Source organism: Sus scrofa, chromosome 5, assembly GCF_000003025.6.
Source record: "Sus scrofa isolate TJ Tabasco breed Duroc chromosome 5, Sscrofa11.1, whole genome shotgun sequence".
Taxonomy (NCBI): domain Eukaryota; kingdom Metazoa; phylum Chordata; class Mammalia; order Artiodactyla; family Suidae; genus Sus; species Sus scrofa.
Window position 1 is genome coordinate 46,158,309 of NC_010447.5, and position 14,804 is coordinate 46,173,112.

Sequence of the window (14,804 nt, forward strand, 5' to 3'; positions counted from 1 at the left end):
GGAGTCAGTGTAGGAGCATGGGCTTTGACATATTCTTTGGTATGGCCATTGATCAACATTTGCGGCTTAAGGGCTCCAGGGAGTAACATCCCCACAGGCCTTGTTTACCAAAGGGAGTGTACCTACACCCAGATGGACATTAATATTAATCCCTAATTCCCTGTGACTCAGTTTTCGGGAAGAAAAGGGCAAAGAAACCATGAAACCTACAGGACTTTCCACCCCTAAAACCCCTATTGGATAAGGACTGATATAGGTAATTGATCAAGGCCAATGGGAGAAAATCACATCTTTCTGGACCCCCTGTTGGTACCCCCCATCTTTAAGGGATAAAAACCCCTATAGGACAACAGAGAAAGGGGACTCTTCTCCCCACTCCCAGCAGCCCTGGGAGCTATTTGTTTTCCTTTAATAAAGACTTTGCTTGCTTGCTGCCTATATGTTCACAGAGCTCATTCTTCAACTGTGTGAACAAGAACCCGGATTCCGGTAACATCTTTCCAGCATCAAAGTTTCTAATAACAGAGGCATGGGAGTGGGACTGAAGTGGAGAAGGGAGAGGGATGTGGCAGTGGGTAAACAGGTGAGAGGGACTAAGAGGTACAAAAACCTCCAGTTAGATAACAAGGAAGTCATGGGGAGGTAACACACAGCATAAGGAATATGGTCAATCATACTGTAGCAACTTTGTATGTGAACAAATGGTTCACAGACCTATCGCGGTGATCATTTCATAACATATGCAAATAATCGAACCATTTTGTACTATACCTGAAACTAACAAAATACTGTATGTCAATTATATTTCAATTTTTAAAAATAAGGCCAAAAAAATGTAAAAAAGAAATCATGTTCTGGGTCCCATAACACTTCAGTAGGATTAGCTGGCATTTTTTGTCCCTCTAGAGTCACTTAGACAGACTCTTACAAAGAAGTGCTTGCTGATCTGCTGGCTAACAAGAGGTGGAAAAGCAAGGGTCAAAAGGTGGGGGGTGCAGCAGGTAAATGGGAGTTTGGGGGTATCGCTGTTTTCTCTTGGGACAAGTCTTATGCTTAAAGGCTTGATAGTCCTTGAAGGCCACTTATTTCCTGCTCGATACTTGGGGTTTTTTTGACAACCCCAATAATATGGTCAAAGGCCTCTGAAAAACGCCCACTTTTCTAACCAGACAATCCATTCTTTTTTTTTTTTTTTTGTCTTTTAAGGGCCACACCAAGGCATATATGGAGGTTCCCAGGCTAAGGGTTGAGTCAGAGCTGTAACCACTGGCCTACACCACAGCTGCAACAACACAGGACAGAGCCTCGTCTGCGACCTACACCACAGCTCATGGTAACACTGGATCCCTAACCCACTGAGCAAGGCCAGAGATCAAACCTGTGTCCTCATGGATACTAGTCGGGTTCATTAACCACTGAGCTGCAATGGGAACTCCCCAAATAATCCATTATTTAATTTCTAAAAATGTATAAACAATAAGACCATTTAAGTCCCACCAAAATATCCAAAACTATTGAGACTGCCCCAGCATCTATGTTTCCTTTTGTCAAAGCAAATTTGCAAGCAGGAAACAACTTCTGGCCATCAGTGTACTAGCAGCCAGCTTCCCTACTCCAGGAACTCCATACTGCAGAACCAGAGGCTTTCATGGAGAGTTCCAGCCTGTCTTCTTGACTCTCTCCCAAGGTTGAGATAGAGTTTATTTGTTAAACAAAATAGTCATCCCAACGCAGAACTGCTGAAATGCTTCCAAGCAAGATGAGAAGCCAAGGTAAGGAGGAGGAAGAGCTAATCAGAAACCAAGGGCAAGAAAAGCCGGGTCCAAAGTAAATATAGTACAAAATGCCCAGAATAGCCTGGAAAGACAGCTGATGACCTTTTCTTCTAAAATCTCTCAAGCATCACAGTATCAAATGGCACAAGTATATAAAGCCAAGCATATAATTACTACCATGAAGGTAAAGGAATAAAGTCAAAACAAACATACAACCAGGAAAAGATGATGGTACGATAACAGCTTATATTTTGAAATAAAAACTAAAACACAGACGACAAATACAATTATTGTATCATACTTAGGAATCAGTCATGGGCAAGGGATTATACCTGGGTTCAAGGTAATGGGCACAGGAAGCTATTTCAGGCTCTGAAATAATTTCTGGGGAGATAGCATATATTATTTTTTATCTGAGGACTAAATGAATCTTGCTACAATGGCTGTGAATGCCACACCCCTAATTTGGCCCCTCTTGGTTGGAGCAGCTCTGGGCTGTGATCTGACGAGGAGAGACCAGCATCGAGGTACCTAAGCAACACTGAACACACCCTGGAGATCCAAACTCATTTCTGTGATTATGATGCATGAAGCCTTGAGCCATTGCTAAATAATGGGTTTAAGAATGACTGAACCCATGTCTTCACTCTCAAAGCGATGGAGAACCTTGGCTAGTTGAATTTCTGGTGCCAAAACCCAGGTTCTCCCCAAATACCACAATATGAAACCACGGATTCACTAAGCAGGAGTCAAAATTCCTACTCTCTTCTTCCTCCTTAAAACTGCTAAGACAGTAGCTCTAATTGCCATCAGAGATGCCAAGGCTTCCTCACTAACTGTGGAAATGCACAGCGACATGACAGAAACACACACCACCGGTCCAGGTAGTTACAGAGCCAGCCCACGAGCTGCTCCTGCAGCACACACCCTGCATAGTTTGATTATTTATTTGGCAAGTGTGTAAATATTTTGTTTCCCTCGGTCTGCAAGTTAAACTCCTGCATATCTGTATTAAGGAGGAAAAACGTCAAAGGCACTGACGGCCAGTTTCCCAAGAGGTGAGGAGAAAACAAGTAATTGAAAATAAAGGGGCAGTTCTGGCTTTGGCAAGTTGAGCACAGAGCTTCAAGCAGCCCTCCAAGTTCCTCCACCCTCCACACACTCACACACGGAAGCACCTGCTTGAAGGAAGAGCTCCGAAAGCCCAACTAAATCCCCACTGGACTGTAAAGGTGATCTTAGATATTTGGTAAGAGAGGGAAAGATTACCAGAGGGAAGGAAAATAAAAGAGAAAAGTTTTTTTGTATGTTTCATGAAAACAAATTCATTAACATGTTGTCTCACGTTATGATGAGCACAAGAAAAACCACGTATAGGACACATGATTTCAAACAAGACAGCCACCCGCTCAGCAGTATTTTCAGAATGTTTAGTACGAATTGCCTAGAAGAAGGAATGTTTGGTCCAAAATACGCAATCGGGAGATAGAAAACTTCACACTGCATGTAATACAGCGATAAACCTGCAAGAAGGGTGTGGACAAAGGACACGAAGGGACAAAGCTGGGGTGGAGGCCTTTCTTTGGGGATGACACCATCTCAGAGGCTACAAATTGCCCACTTAGAAATCCCTACACGACCAGGTGGAGCGCTGGTGTGGGCAGGCCTGAGTAACCATCTGTATGTTCCCATGGCTTTCCTCGGCCTCATGGAGAGGAGGCAGCCACAAGGCCAGATGAGAGGCCCCGCTTCATTCCTGTGCCTGGGTCCATTCAGCCCCCAAAGTAGTATAACCAGACAGCCTTCACCACCGTCACCTGTGAGCTCAAAAACCACTACTGCGTTGGAGAGATTAGCTCATTGCCTGCAAACTGAAGCAAATGGTATTTCTTCATTTGCCAGGTTCCAGAACATCTAATTGGCTCCAGGTACAAATATCTCCAAGTTTTACAATATGTCCTCGTGCATCAGCTTCATGCAGATACCCCTGGGTATAGGAGGAGAGAGGGCACATGAAAAGATGCTCAATATCACTCATTATTTGAAAAATGTAAATCAAAAGTACAATGAGGTCCTCACATCCAGTCAGAATGGCCATCAGCAAAAAGTCAAATGTTGGAGAGGGTGTGGAGAAAAGGGAACCCTTCCTACAATGTCGGTAGGAATGTAAATTGGTACAACCACTATGGGAAACAGTATGGAGGTACCTTAAAAAACTAAATACAGAACTACCATATGATCCAGCAATCCCACTCCTGGACATATATCTGGAGAAAACCAGATATATGTAACTCAAAAAGATAGATGCAACCCAGTGTTCACTGCAGCACTATTTACAATAGCCAAGACATGAAAACAACCTAAATGTCCATCGACAGAGGAATGGATAAAGAAGATGTGATACATACATACAATGGAATATTATTTCAGCCATAAGAAAGAACAAAACAATGCCAATGACAGCAACATGGGTGGGGTCTAGAGATTATCACACCAAGTGAAGTAAGTTAGACAAATACCATATCATATCACTTATATGTGGAATCTAATAAAAATGATTCAAAAGAACTTATTTATAAAACAGAAATAAACTCACAGATTTTGGAAATCAAACTTAGGGTTATCAAAGGGGAAAACATAGCAGGGAGGGATCAATTGGGAGGATGGGATTAACACATAAAACTACTATGTATAAGATAGAGAACTAACAAGGACCTACTGACCAGCATAGTGAGGTCTACTCAATGTTCTGCAATAACCTATAGGAGAAAAATGAACAGATATATGTATTTGCATAACTGATTCACTTTGCTATACACCTGAAGTTAATACAACATTGTAAATCAACTATACGCCAAAAAAATTTTTTTAAAAGAGAACAGATGCTAGAACTTAAAAGTAATTATTAAGTGATAACACTATTTGGTATCTATTTTTGCTTCAGTTGACTCCAGTATTTCATTTCAATGCTAATTTTAAATATTGCTTTTTAATAAAGAATTTCTTCAACATCTGGAACAAGGAAACAAATCCAAATTTAATTTGTGACACTCCCAACTGTGTGACTGCAACGTGAGAACTGAGAATTTAGAGATGCAAGATAAGGTCAAATGCAGCTTTCACAATCCAGCTATGCCATTTATCTAAATGTAATATCTTGCATATTTATACAGTTTAACATAAATAAATATGCTTCAATGGATAAAGCAAGTGTACAAGAGCTGGTTAAAGTAAATGTAAGAGTGAAATGAATTCACATATACTCATGTAACCTTAAATCAGTCATGACAGTCTGATTGTTTTTTATCTGCTGTGGGCATTAACTATTTTGTGAACTGAGGTTATCTTTTAAAATGACTCCCCAACTGTCATAAATGCCAAAATCTGCTGTCACAAGAACTTTTGACTTGGGACAAACCCATGGAAGAATATACCATTTAGAAAAATACAACTACCTCCCAAACTAGGTATTGTTACATTTAGAGAATTCACAGAATCTTGCTCTGTCTCAAATTTCCATCTAACTTTCTGATTTTACAGATGAGAAAACTGAGACCCAAGATTAATGACATGCTTAAAGTTTTACAGCTAATTAGTAGAGAAGTCAGAACTAGAATTTCAGAGTCTTGTGTCAAATATTGTCTTTGACTCAACTAATCGTAAAAGTTGCCTTTTTAGAACACTAGATTTTTCATTTATTAGATCATAATCCCACTGAGGGCAAAATCAAGCTTAATCTACACTATAGGCCCCAATGGCCAGGCCAGAACTCACCAACAGGTGGAAAGATGTCCATAACCAGAGCCAGCTGGAATGGACACCCTAGACCAGCTGTCATCTGTAGTGACTCACCCACAGAGCCTCTCACCCAGCTTCGCTGGTAAATAAAGATACTTTTTTTTTTTTTTTTTTTTTTTTTGGCTGTACCTGTGGCATACGGAAGTTCCCAGCCCAGGGATCAAATCCAAGCCACAGCTGTGACCTATACCATAGCTGGGGCAACTCTGGATCGTTAACCCCACTGTGCTGGGCCAGTGACCCAAGTGGCTGCAGAGACAACTCCAGATCCTTAACCCATTGTACCACAGCGGGAATCCCAAGGATGCTTGTATGTGAAATGCCTGGCAAAAGTGGAGAGTGTAACATATAAAATTATGATGTTCCTTTGTGCAAAATGACCCAGCTCTCCCATGCATCTCAGCTCCTCTGATTTCTTCTTGAACTAACTGAGTAAAGCAGTTCCAACAACCAAGAATGTCTTCACTGACTCACCCTGGGGAGGGACCTGCCAAGGACACAGAGACAAATGTTTCTCTTCATCTTTCCTCTAAGCTTCAGTTTAAGGTGGGGCAAGTAGGAAAATATTTTTGTTAGTATTCATCCTACTTAAAAAATAAAAGAGCTAAATTAACCTTTTATTGTTTAAAAATGATCTGAAAACTACAAAGTATCAGATACAGAGTCAAGCAGGTAATATCAGTAATAATAAATACCAGGAAAAAAAATAATGGCTATTATTTTTAGTGCCCATGCAATGCAACCAGCAGCACAGTCCTGATACTATCAGAGTAAACTGTCACAGGAAACCTACATGGTAAGTAAATCAACATCCCCATTTTACAGATGAGGAAGTTGATGCCAAGAAATCATAGAGAAAGAAAGTGCTAAGTCTGTGATCATGTGATCATGGAACAGTCTCAGCAAAGCCTACATGTCCATATCCCGTATTTGTTTGAAAACACATTTATTCTCAGTTTGGTAAAATTTTTTTGGCCACATCCATGGCATATGGAAGTTCCTGGGCCAGGGATCAAACCCGTGCCATAGCAGCAACCTGAGTCACTGCAAGGACAGTGCTGAATCCTTAACCTGCTGTGCCACAATAGGACTCCTTAGTTTGGTAATTTTATTAACTTCATTCTTGACTCAATATTCAAACTTTGGGGACTGGTTTTTCAAAGCTTTCTTAAAAGTTAGACTTAATAAATACGTTCAAAAAATGTTTTGAGAGCTCCAGCCTGCCTGCTCCGATCATTTTTATTTCTCTGTTCATCTCCTAGACTCCTCAGGTCTCTTAAGCTGATTCTTACTCTGGGTTGTCATTTCTCCAGGCTCTTTATCTGAATGATAACATAAACTAACCATTTCTAGAGGAGCCCAGACACATCTGTCTTCTGGGTCTATTTTCTCTTCTCTGTAATCCCTTACCAAACCCAGCCTAAGCCCTCCTCTGCCAGGGGAGCAAACCTCACCACATCACACACATATCAGAGAGGGCTTTCACCTGCCACACCCCCAAGAGTAATCTATGAAAACAGCTCCATCTGTCCCTGACCAGCATGCTTAGAGCATCACGCTGAAGCAGACACATCACCCCCCACCTGAAATCTACTTGTCTGCTTTCCAAGATGTTTACTTCAACATCATTCCACAGAGCTGCTGAATCCAAATTATTGAGTAATCCCTGACCAAAAACACAGTCATCACCAAAAGATAGGCATAAAAATTCATTGGAGCACTATTTGTAATACATCCAAATTGGAAATTACTAAAATAATCAAGTGGCTATCAAATAAATATAAAATTAAATGCCATAAGAGAGAACAAAGGAAAAAACTATACACAATATCACAGAGGGACTTCCCAAACATAATATGCAAAATGAGCCAGACACAAAAGAATATATACTGTATGATTCTATCATATAGACTTTAAGAATAGGCAGAACTCTATCCATGGTATTAGAAATCAGGCAATTGATCACTTCTGGGAGAATTAGGGGAGGTGAGTTCTGGGGTGCTAGTAATTTTCTGTTAATCTCTAGCTGGTTACACAGATGTGTCCACTTTGTGACAATCATTTCATCAAGCCATCCACTGAGGACTTGTGCACTTTGTGTTTAACATGCTTCACTAACAACCTGACTGAAGGAGGCTTTGGAGAACTTCTGGTCTGGTCTCCCTAGTTGGCATAAGAGTAACTACTTGCCATGGGTATCAAATATCTCTAAGACACACAGGAAATCCACAGCAAGGCTGAGTCTCGGCATTAGATGTCTTAACTCTCCATCCAGGTACCAAAGCTGCCTCTCAAACTTCCTTCCTTGTTGTGACAACAGCCATGGTTCAGAAGGATTAGGATCACATTTCTATTAAGGACACAAGCCAGAAGGTTCCGGTCTCCTAACAACAACTGTACCAGGATGAGCATTTGTGCACTATTTAGAAGGTGGCAAATCAGAAAAGTCAAAGAGCATGGTTCTTCCCCTTCCTACCTGTGTGATCGTCTGTCTGCATGCTCCTGACCTCTCTCTGAACCTCAGCATCCCCCTCTGGATCACTGAAACCTTAACGTCTACCTTGCAAGGTTGCCGTGAGCATAACAGAAGGTAACAGTGCCAGAGCAGCACCTGGCATGTGGTAATCCTCAGAAAAGGCAGGCATTGAATGAATATTGATTTTCTTTTTTTTTCCTATTTCTTGGGCCACTCTCGTGGCATACGGAGGTTCCCAGGCTAGGGGTCTAATCAGAGCTGTAGCCATCAGCCTACGCCAGAGCCACAGCAACACAGGATCCAAGCCGTATCTGTGACCTACACCACAGCTCACAGCAACGCCGGATCCTTAACCCACTGAGCAAGGGCAGGGATCAAACCGGCAACTTCATGGTTCCTAGTCGGATTCGTTAACCACTGAGCCACAACGGGAACTCCTGAATGAATATTGATTAAATTGAATTAGTCAAGTGCTGGTCACTTAAATGAAGTTCCATAAATAGTCAAGTATTATTATTATTGCTGAACAAGAGAAATAGGGAGGAAATGAATAAGTAAATAAGCTTATAATGGAAACCCCTCATTTCTCTAAGCCTGTGAGGTCATTAATGGCCGACCAACAATTCTCACTGACTCACATGGGGCACTAAAATGATCTGTGATCTGTGGGATAATGAGCAGTAAAGGACTTGAGAAAAGGGCAGTGCTTTTTATGTGCTACCAGGTCTGAGTTTTCCTTCTCGATGCCAAATAAAGATTTGCTCACTGACTGTCACATCTAAGTTCTACAACCACCTATGTTAGTCATACTACTTCTACAATTTAAAAATTTTGAAATAGGGGAGTGGGTCACAAATTCTCATATTTCAAAATTTTTAAATTTTTAAATTTTTCTCATAGACTTAATGAGTAGACTACATAGTCCAATAACTTTCCTACTGGGAAAAAATTTACACACTGAATATACAGAAAGGTAATTGCAGCCTTTAAGAGATCACAAATGAACAATGATGAGAAGTGAGTTTACTTACATTTAAAAGAAAATTCAATACTGATTTCTTCCTTCAGCTCTTCAAATCTTCCATATACTTATTAGTAATCTGATCCATAAAAATCATTTATACTGAAACGAAACAAATATAAAAAGTTAAATTAAAATTAACTTCATATGATAACATGCCATAGAAAACCTACAGATGGTAAATTATTGTATAAGCAAAGAACATCAAACTAGATAACACGTATGTAATTAAAAACAATAAAATGCATTAAGGACCAATAGATTTAACTAACTTCCTTCCATCTATCCTTCCATTGTTCCTTCTCCTCCCTTCGTTTTTCTTCTTTCACCCCATTCAGCATTCTTTTTTCTTATTTCCTCAGTTACTGGACAACCACAAATATTCCTCGAAACCTTTCAGCAGAAAACCACCATAATTAATTTTTACAGCATCTAGTGCCTGGCACATGTTGGGTACTCTGTGTTTGCTGAGTAAATGAATGAACCATGGTTTGCCAATATTTAGTTGTTAAGATTTTTCAAAAAACGAGGAAATTGGACCTAGAGATTATCACACTAAGTGAAGTCAGTCAGGGAAAGACAAATACCATATGATATCACTTATATGTGGAATCCAATAAAAATGATACAAAAGAACTTATTTATAAAAAACACACACACAAATTTCAAAATCAAACATGTTTACCATAGGAGAAACTGTGGTGGGGGGAGGGGTAAATTGGGAGGATGAGAATAAGATATACACACTACTGTATATAAAATAGATGACAAGAACCTATTGTATAGCAGAGGGAATCTAATCAATACTCTGCAATACCCTATATGGGAAAAAAGAATGGGTATATGTATATATACAACTCATTCACTTTGCTGTACACCTGGAACTAATACAATACTGCAAGTCAACTATACTCCAACAGATTTTTTTAAATGAGGAAATTTATTATTTTCTTGTCCAACAAGAACAGTACACAGACACTATGTAGAAACATACCCACTGTTTTTCAGACTTGTGATTCTTATTCCCATAACTCTTTGAAATGGTATATGCTTTAAAAAGTCCAGTTTTATACATATATAACATATACATATGCACACAATATGTAGACACACAGATACACACACACAGACGCATGAATATCCTCATCATTACAGTAGTACAATATATTTTAACAGTGAAGGAACACTTAGGAATAGTAAAAGTTTCAATACGTCATAACCACCTCCATCCAAATGAGAAAGCGAGCGTCTCCAAGTCAAATACTAGGGTTATTATCTCACACATACTTTTCAAATGTGTGTATGATCAGAGCCAATCCCAGACAAAATGATGAAGTAGGAGTATAACTGCTTCCTTGTCTCTGCCCTTCTGAGGAGCCAGTGACCTCAGATGTTCGGGTAGGGAAGCAAGGGGACCAGCCCCAAGATTCTAACAACTTAAAGGACATGCTTCTTGAGAACATTTTCATTTTTTTTCAAAAAAGAGCTTCAGAAGAGACAGGTGCTTAACATTGAAATAAAATGTGTTATCAACAACGGAATTTAGGCAGGAATGGTAGATACAGATTGTCCTGAAGGACCTTCTCAGCCCACATAAGCTTCTGTCCACTCAGCCTCCCCTAAAGGCAACATCACATATGACCCATACATACACATCAATTCAGGTAAATGATAAGCAATTAATGATGCATACACAGCAAGCCTGACGTTAAGACTAGTATGTGCTCCAAAAGTTATATTAATCAGCAGTTTTCAAAGTGAGTGCTAGGATCTCTACCCCCATAGGTTCTTCTGAGAACAGTGGCAGGGCTGGGTAGATGTGTGGTAGTGGGCAGAGCAACTGCATCTTTATCTGTTTAATACTCTGATCCAAGATTTAGAGAACTGGTTCCCTGAGCTGTTTATAAAAGGGTTCAAACTAAACAGTGATTTTTTTTTTTTTCTTTTTAGAGCCACACCTGCAGCATATGGAAGTTCCCAGGCTAGAGGTCAAATAGGAGCTGCAGCTGCAGGCCTACACCACAGACATGCCAACGCCGGATCTGAGCTGCATCTGGGACCTACACTGCAGCTGTGGTAACGCCAGATCCTTAACCCACTGAGCAAGGTCAGGGATTGAACCTGCATCCTCACAGACACTATGTTGGGTTCTTAACCTGCTGAGCCACAACGGGAACTCCATAAACAATGATTATATTAAAAGCTCAGGCAGACATCCCAATGAGCTCACAACCTAGCTGACCTCAAACCATAATCATACCAAAGTCCAACCACCTCCAACAGAGCCTTTATGGAAAAAGGCAAGTTCTATCCTGGATCCCAGAGCCAGCAGGCCTGGGTCTGAGCAGGTGCTGGGCTTTCTCTTCCTCCCTGCCCAGTGCCCTGGAACAAAGAGCAGAAGGAGGGACCCTTACACTGTCACAAGGACAGTGAGGGCACAAGAGTGAGGTGGGGGAGGGTCTATGAATATCCCATAGGTGGGGATATAGGCGGTTCCAGCAGGACACTAGACATAGTGGTTTCCGTGAGTGGGTCACTGCCCCAGACCCCGCCCCACCCTCATCAACCTCCTTGCTAGAAATGACGTGTGCCAAGTGTGGATACTTCACTTGTGTCGGGGCCACCTGGATAGGAAGGAGAAAAATCAGTGAAAAAAGTTTAAGGAGAAGAAAAAAAATACACCTATGTTCTGTAAGACCCACTTCAAAGCAACATGTAAAATTAGAAAACATTTTTTTTTTTAAAGAGTAGTATGAGAAAGTGCTGCTTAAACTTGCTCCAGAGGAATTCATGTTAATAAACTGAGTATATTCAATCCCTCCCTCAGCACAGAACTCTTGATTATTTTGCCCCAACCAGGGCTGGGTACATAAAAACATTTATAAACATGAACCATTAAATTTTCTGAGTTTCCATCAGGAGCCTTGTTTAAGCAAGTCAAAGATATCCTTTGTGATGCAGTTTTGATCGAATTCAAGAGACTTTAGTCATTTCCTCAGAAACAGAAGTAAGCTATAAATACCAATGAACCAACACAGCCAGCCACTCACAAACAGGCTCGGGAACAAGTTTAATTTAAAAACAAGAACACATTATCGAATTGAAAAGTAAGCCATAAAAAATCCAAACCCATGCAAACAACATTCTTAGTAGAAAAACCCTTAGTGTAATGACAAGGCTAATTACAAACAACTTTTCATATGACTCACAAACCTTGCCTATACAGCGATTACAAAAAACAAAAAACAAAAAAACAAAAACCAGTCTGTATTTGCATCCATTTAATAAAACAGACCCTTAATATTCTGCCCAAATCTGATTTCAAATTCGAAGACAATTCTCCAAACCACTAAATAAGTGACTTCTGATATCCCTTTGAGGTGGAAAACACATTTATAACTACTGCTTATTTTCTAAATCCCTTTGATCTTATAAAGTGTGACCATCGTAACTAACGTGTTAAACTAATAATCACTAGAAAGTGAAGCTGCTGTTTATTATAATAATGCCACATTTCATACTTTAAAACTAAATGGAATCCAAAGTCTATTAACATTAGACTTAAGTGTTGAAAGCAGGAGTCTGTACATAGGGCAAATGAAGTCTGCCACCTGTTTTTACCAAGTTTGATTAGAACACAGTCATGCGCATTTGTTTACATGTTGTCTATGGCTGCTTCTGCAAGACACAATGACAGAGTAGTTGCAACAGAGACAGACAGCAAGGTATGCAGAATATAAAATAGTTACTGTCTGATCTGGCCCTTTAAGAAAATGTTTGCTGACCTCTGGTCTAGGAAACAGCTATTTCAGTGGACTAAATCCTGAAATGAGCAACACTAATCCTGGGGTAGTCATCTCTCTGGGTAACTAAGCCACGTCACCTTTAGCAGCTTTAATTTCATCATGTACAGCACAACAACAGGTCATATTTATTGGGAACTTATGTACCAGGCACTATTCTAATGGCTTTACTTTTAGTTAACTGAACAACAAATTCCTTCATTTAGTTCTGGCAAAAACACTGAGGGAAGTAAATGATTACCCCCATCTTAGAGATGAGGAAACTGAGGCAGACGGGATAAATAACTTGCTTGAAGTCACATTGCTGCTAAGTGGAAAAACCAGGATCAGAACTCAGACAACCTGGGCCCCGAGCTGGTATTATTAATCTTTGTGCTGTGGTGATAATAATTTTAGTTTCATAAAAGTTACAGATAATAAAAGGAAATCTCAAAAGGTTTGTTAGAAAGAGAGTTCCCATTGTGGTGTAGTGGAAACGAATCTAACAAGACTCGGGTTAGATCCCTGGCCTCGCTCAGTGGGTTAAGGACACAGCATTGCCATGAGCTGTGGTGTAGGTTGCAGAAGCAGCTCAGGTCTGGCGTTGCTATGGCTATGGCATAGGCTGGTGGCTACAGCTCCAATTCGATCCCTAACGTGGGAACGTCCATATGCCACAGGTGCAGCCATAAAAAGGCAAAAAAAAAAAAGAAAAGAAAAAGAAGAAATGTTAAAGACAGTAAAGTACACCCCTGCATGGTTTAGGATGAGATGGCTAAAATAATGATGTAAATGGATTTCCTAGACTTCTAAGACCCTTCTGATTCTAAGATCTGAGCTAACCTTGGGGTCCTGGGAATACAAAAGCACACAACACTATTTTTTTTTTTACCATGATGATCAAAGAATTAGATGAAATGACCAATGTCTATCTTTCCCTTGGTAAATAAGGCCTCCCCAGGCAGGCAAAGCACTTTGGAAAGCCTTCAGATAAGAGTGTTCCAGAGGGACCCTTTCCAGAGGGACCCTACGTCTTCCAGGTTTGTTCCCATGGCATCTTGTCCTCCACCTGGTTTCCATCTGGGAAAAGGCTGAAGGAACATCAGCAGAAATTAGGGAATGAGTGCTCTTCACAGCCTGGCAAGAGAGCTCTATCCACATACCAACCACCATGGTTCAGGGAGATGTCCCCTTGCTGAGTCATCCCCCCCACCCCACCCCTGCTACTTCCTGAAGTTCTCCAGGATATCTGGAGGAAATGTGTCACCTGAATGTGACCCAATGCTCTTTTGTACTGAAAGACAAGTTTATATGATCCAAGTAAAAGAAGAAGAAAATATATCAAGTTACCCCACCAGTTTCACACTTAAAGAGAGATGGTCTTAACCATTTTTGTCATCAGGCTAGTCTTGACCGGTTTCCCAAATCTGCAAGGTCCAAGCTTTTGAGTTTGATATTTAAGACCCTCCTCATTTTATCCCTTACCTACTTTTCCTTCCTCCTTCTTCAGTTTTGGTCTTTCATGTAATCTGGATGGCCTGATTCTTCTTCTCCAGCACATATCTATTCCTGTTTCTAAGGCCACACACCCCATACTCCCCTTTTTTCTCTTCTACTGCCAACATCACGTCCAAAGTGCAGGCCAAATCTCTGTGCTAAATATTGTGGGATATAATTTGTATGTCCTGTGAAGGTTGGATCCTCACAATCCAGCAGGGGAAAGAAGTACACAAAAGACTAAATTAAAGCTATATAATAAAGGTTCGAAGTGCTACAGGATCCAGATTAGGGGATCTAAAAAGGCTTTAGAAAGGGGCCATCACTATGTTGGACCTTGAAGGAAGAGGGAACCTCAGAGTTTATAAAGTTGTGGGGTAACCACTTAGGATAAAGGTCTATATCATAAACTTTAAAGCCACATAGCCCTGGGTCCAAAATCCTGGCTCCCTTTG

The 14,804-nt window shown here is 40.5% G+C and overlaps 1 protein-coding gene across 18 annotated transcripts in view; it reads right to left on the reverse strand.

The window, feature by feature from the left end:
* Nucleotides 1–14,804, reverse strand: part of PPFIBP1 (PPFIA binding protein 1) — a 191,518-nt gene that overhangs the window by 126,911 nt on the left and 49,803 nt on the right. For 17 of the 18 annotated variants that reach the window (XM_021092144.1, XM_021092133.1, XM_021092134.1 and 14 more), the window contains exon 2: nucleotides 9,081–9,172. The gene's annotated coding sequence lies outside the window, so the exon portion shown is untranslated. Of the gene's footprint in view, nucleotides 1–3,674; nucleotides 3,763–9,080; nucleotides 9,173–14,804 lie in introns of all 18 variants that reach the window. The other variant, XM_021092131.1, reaches the window with a different exon arrangement.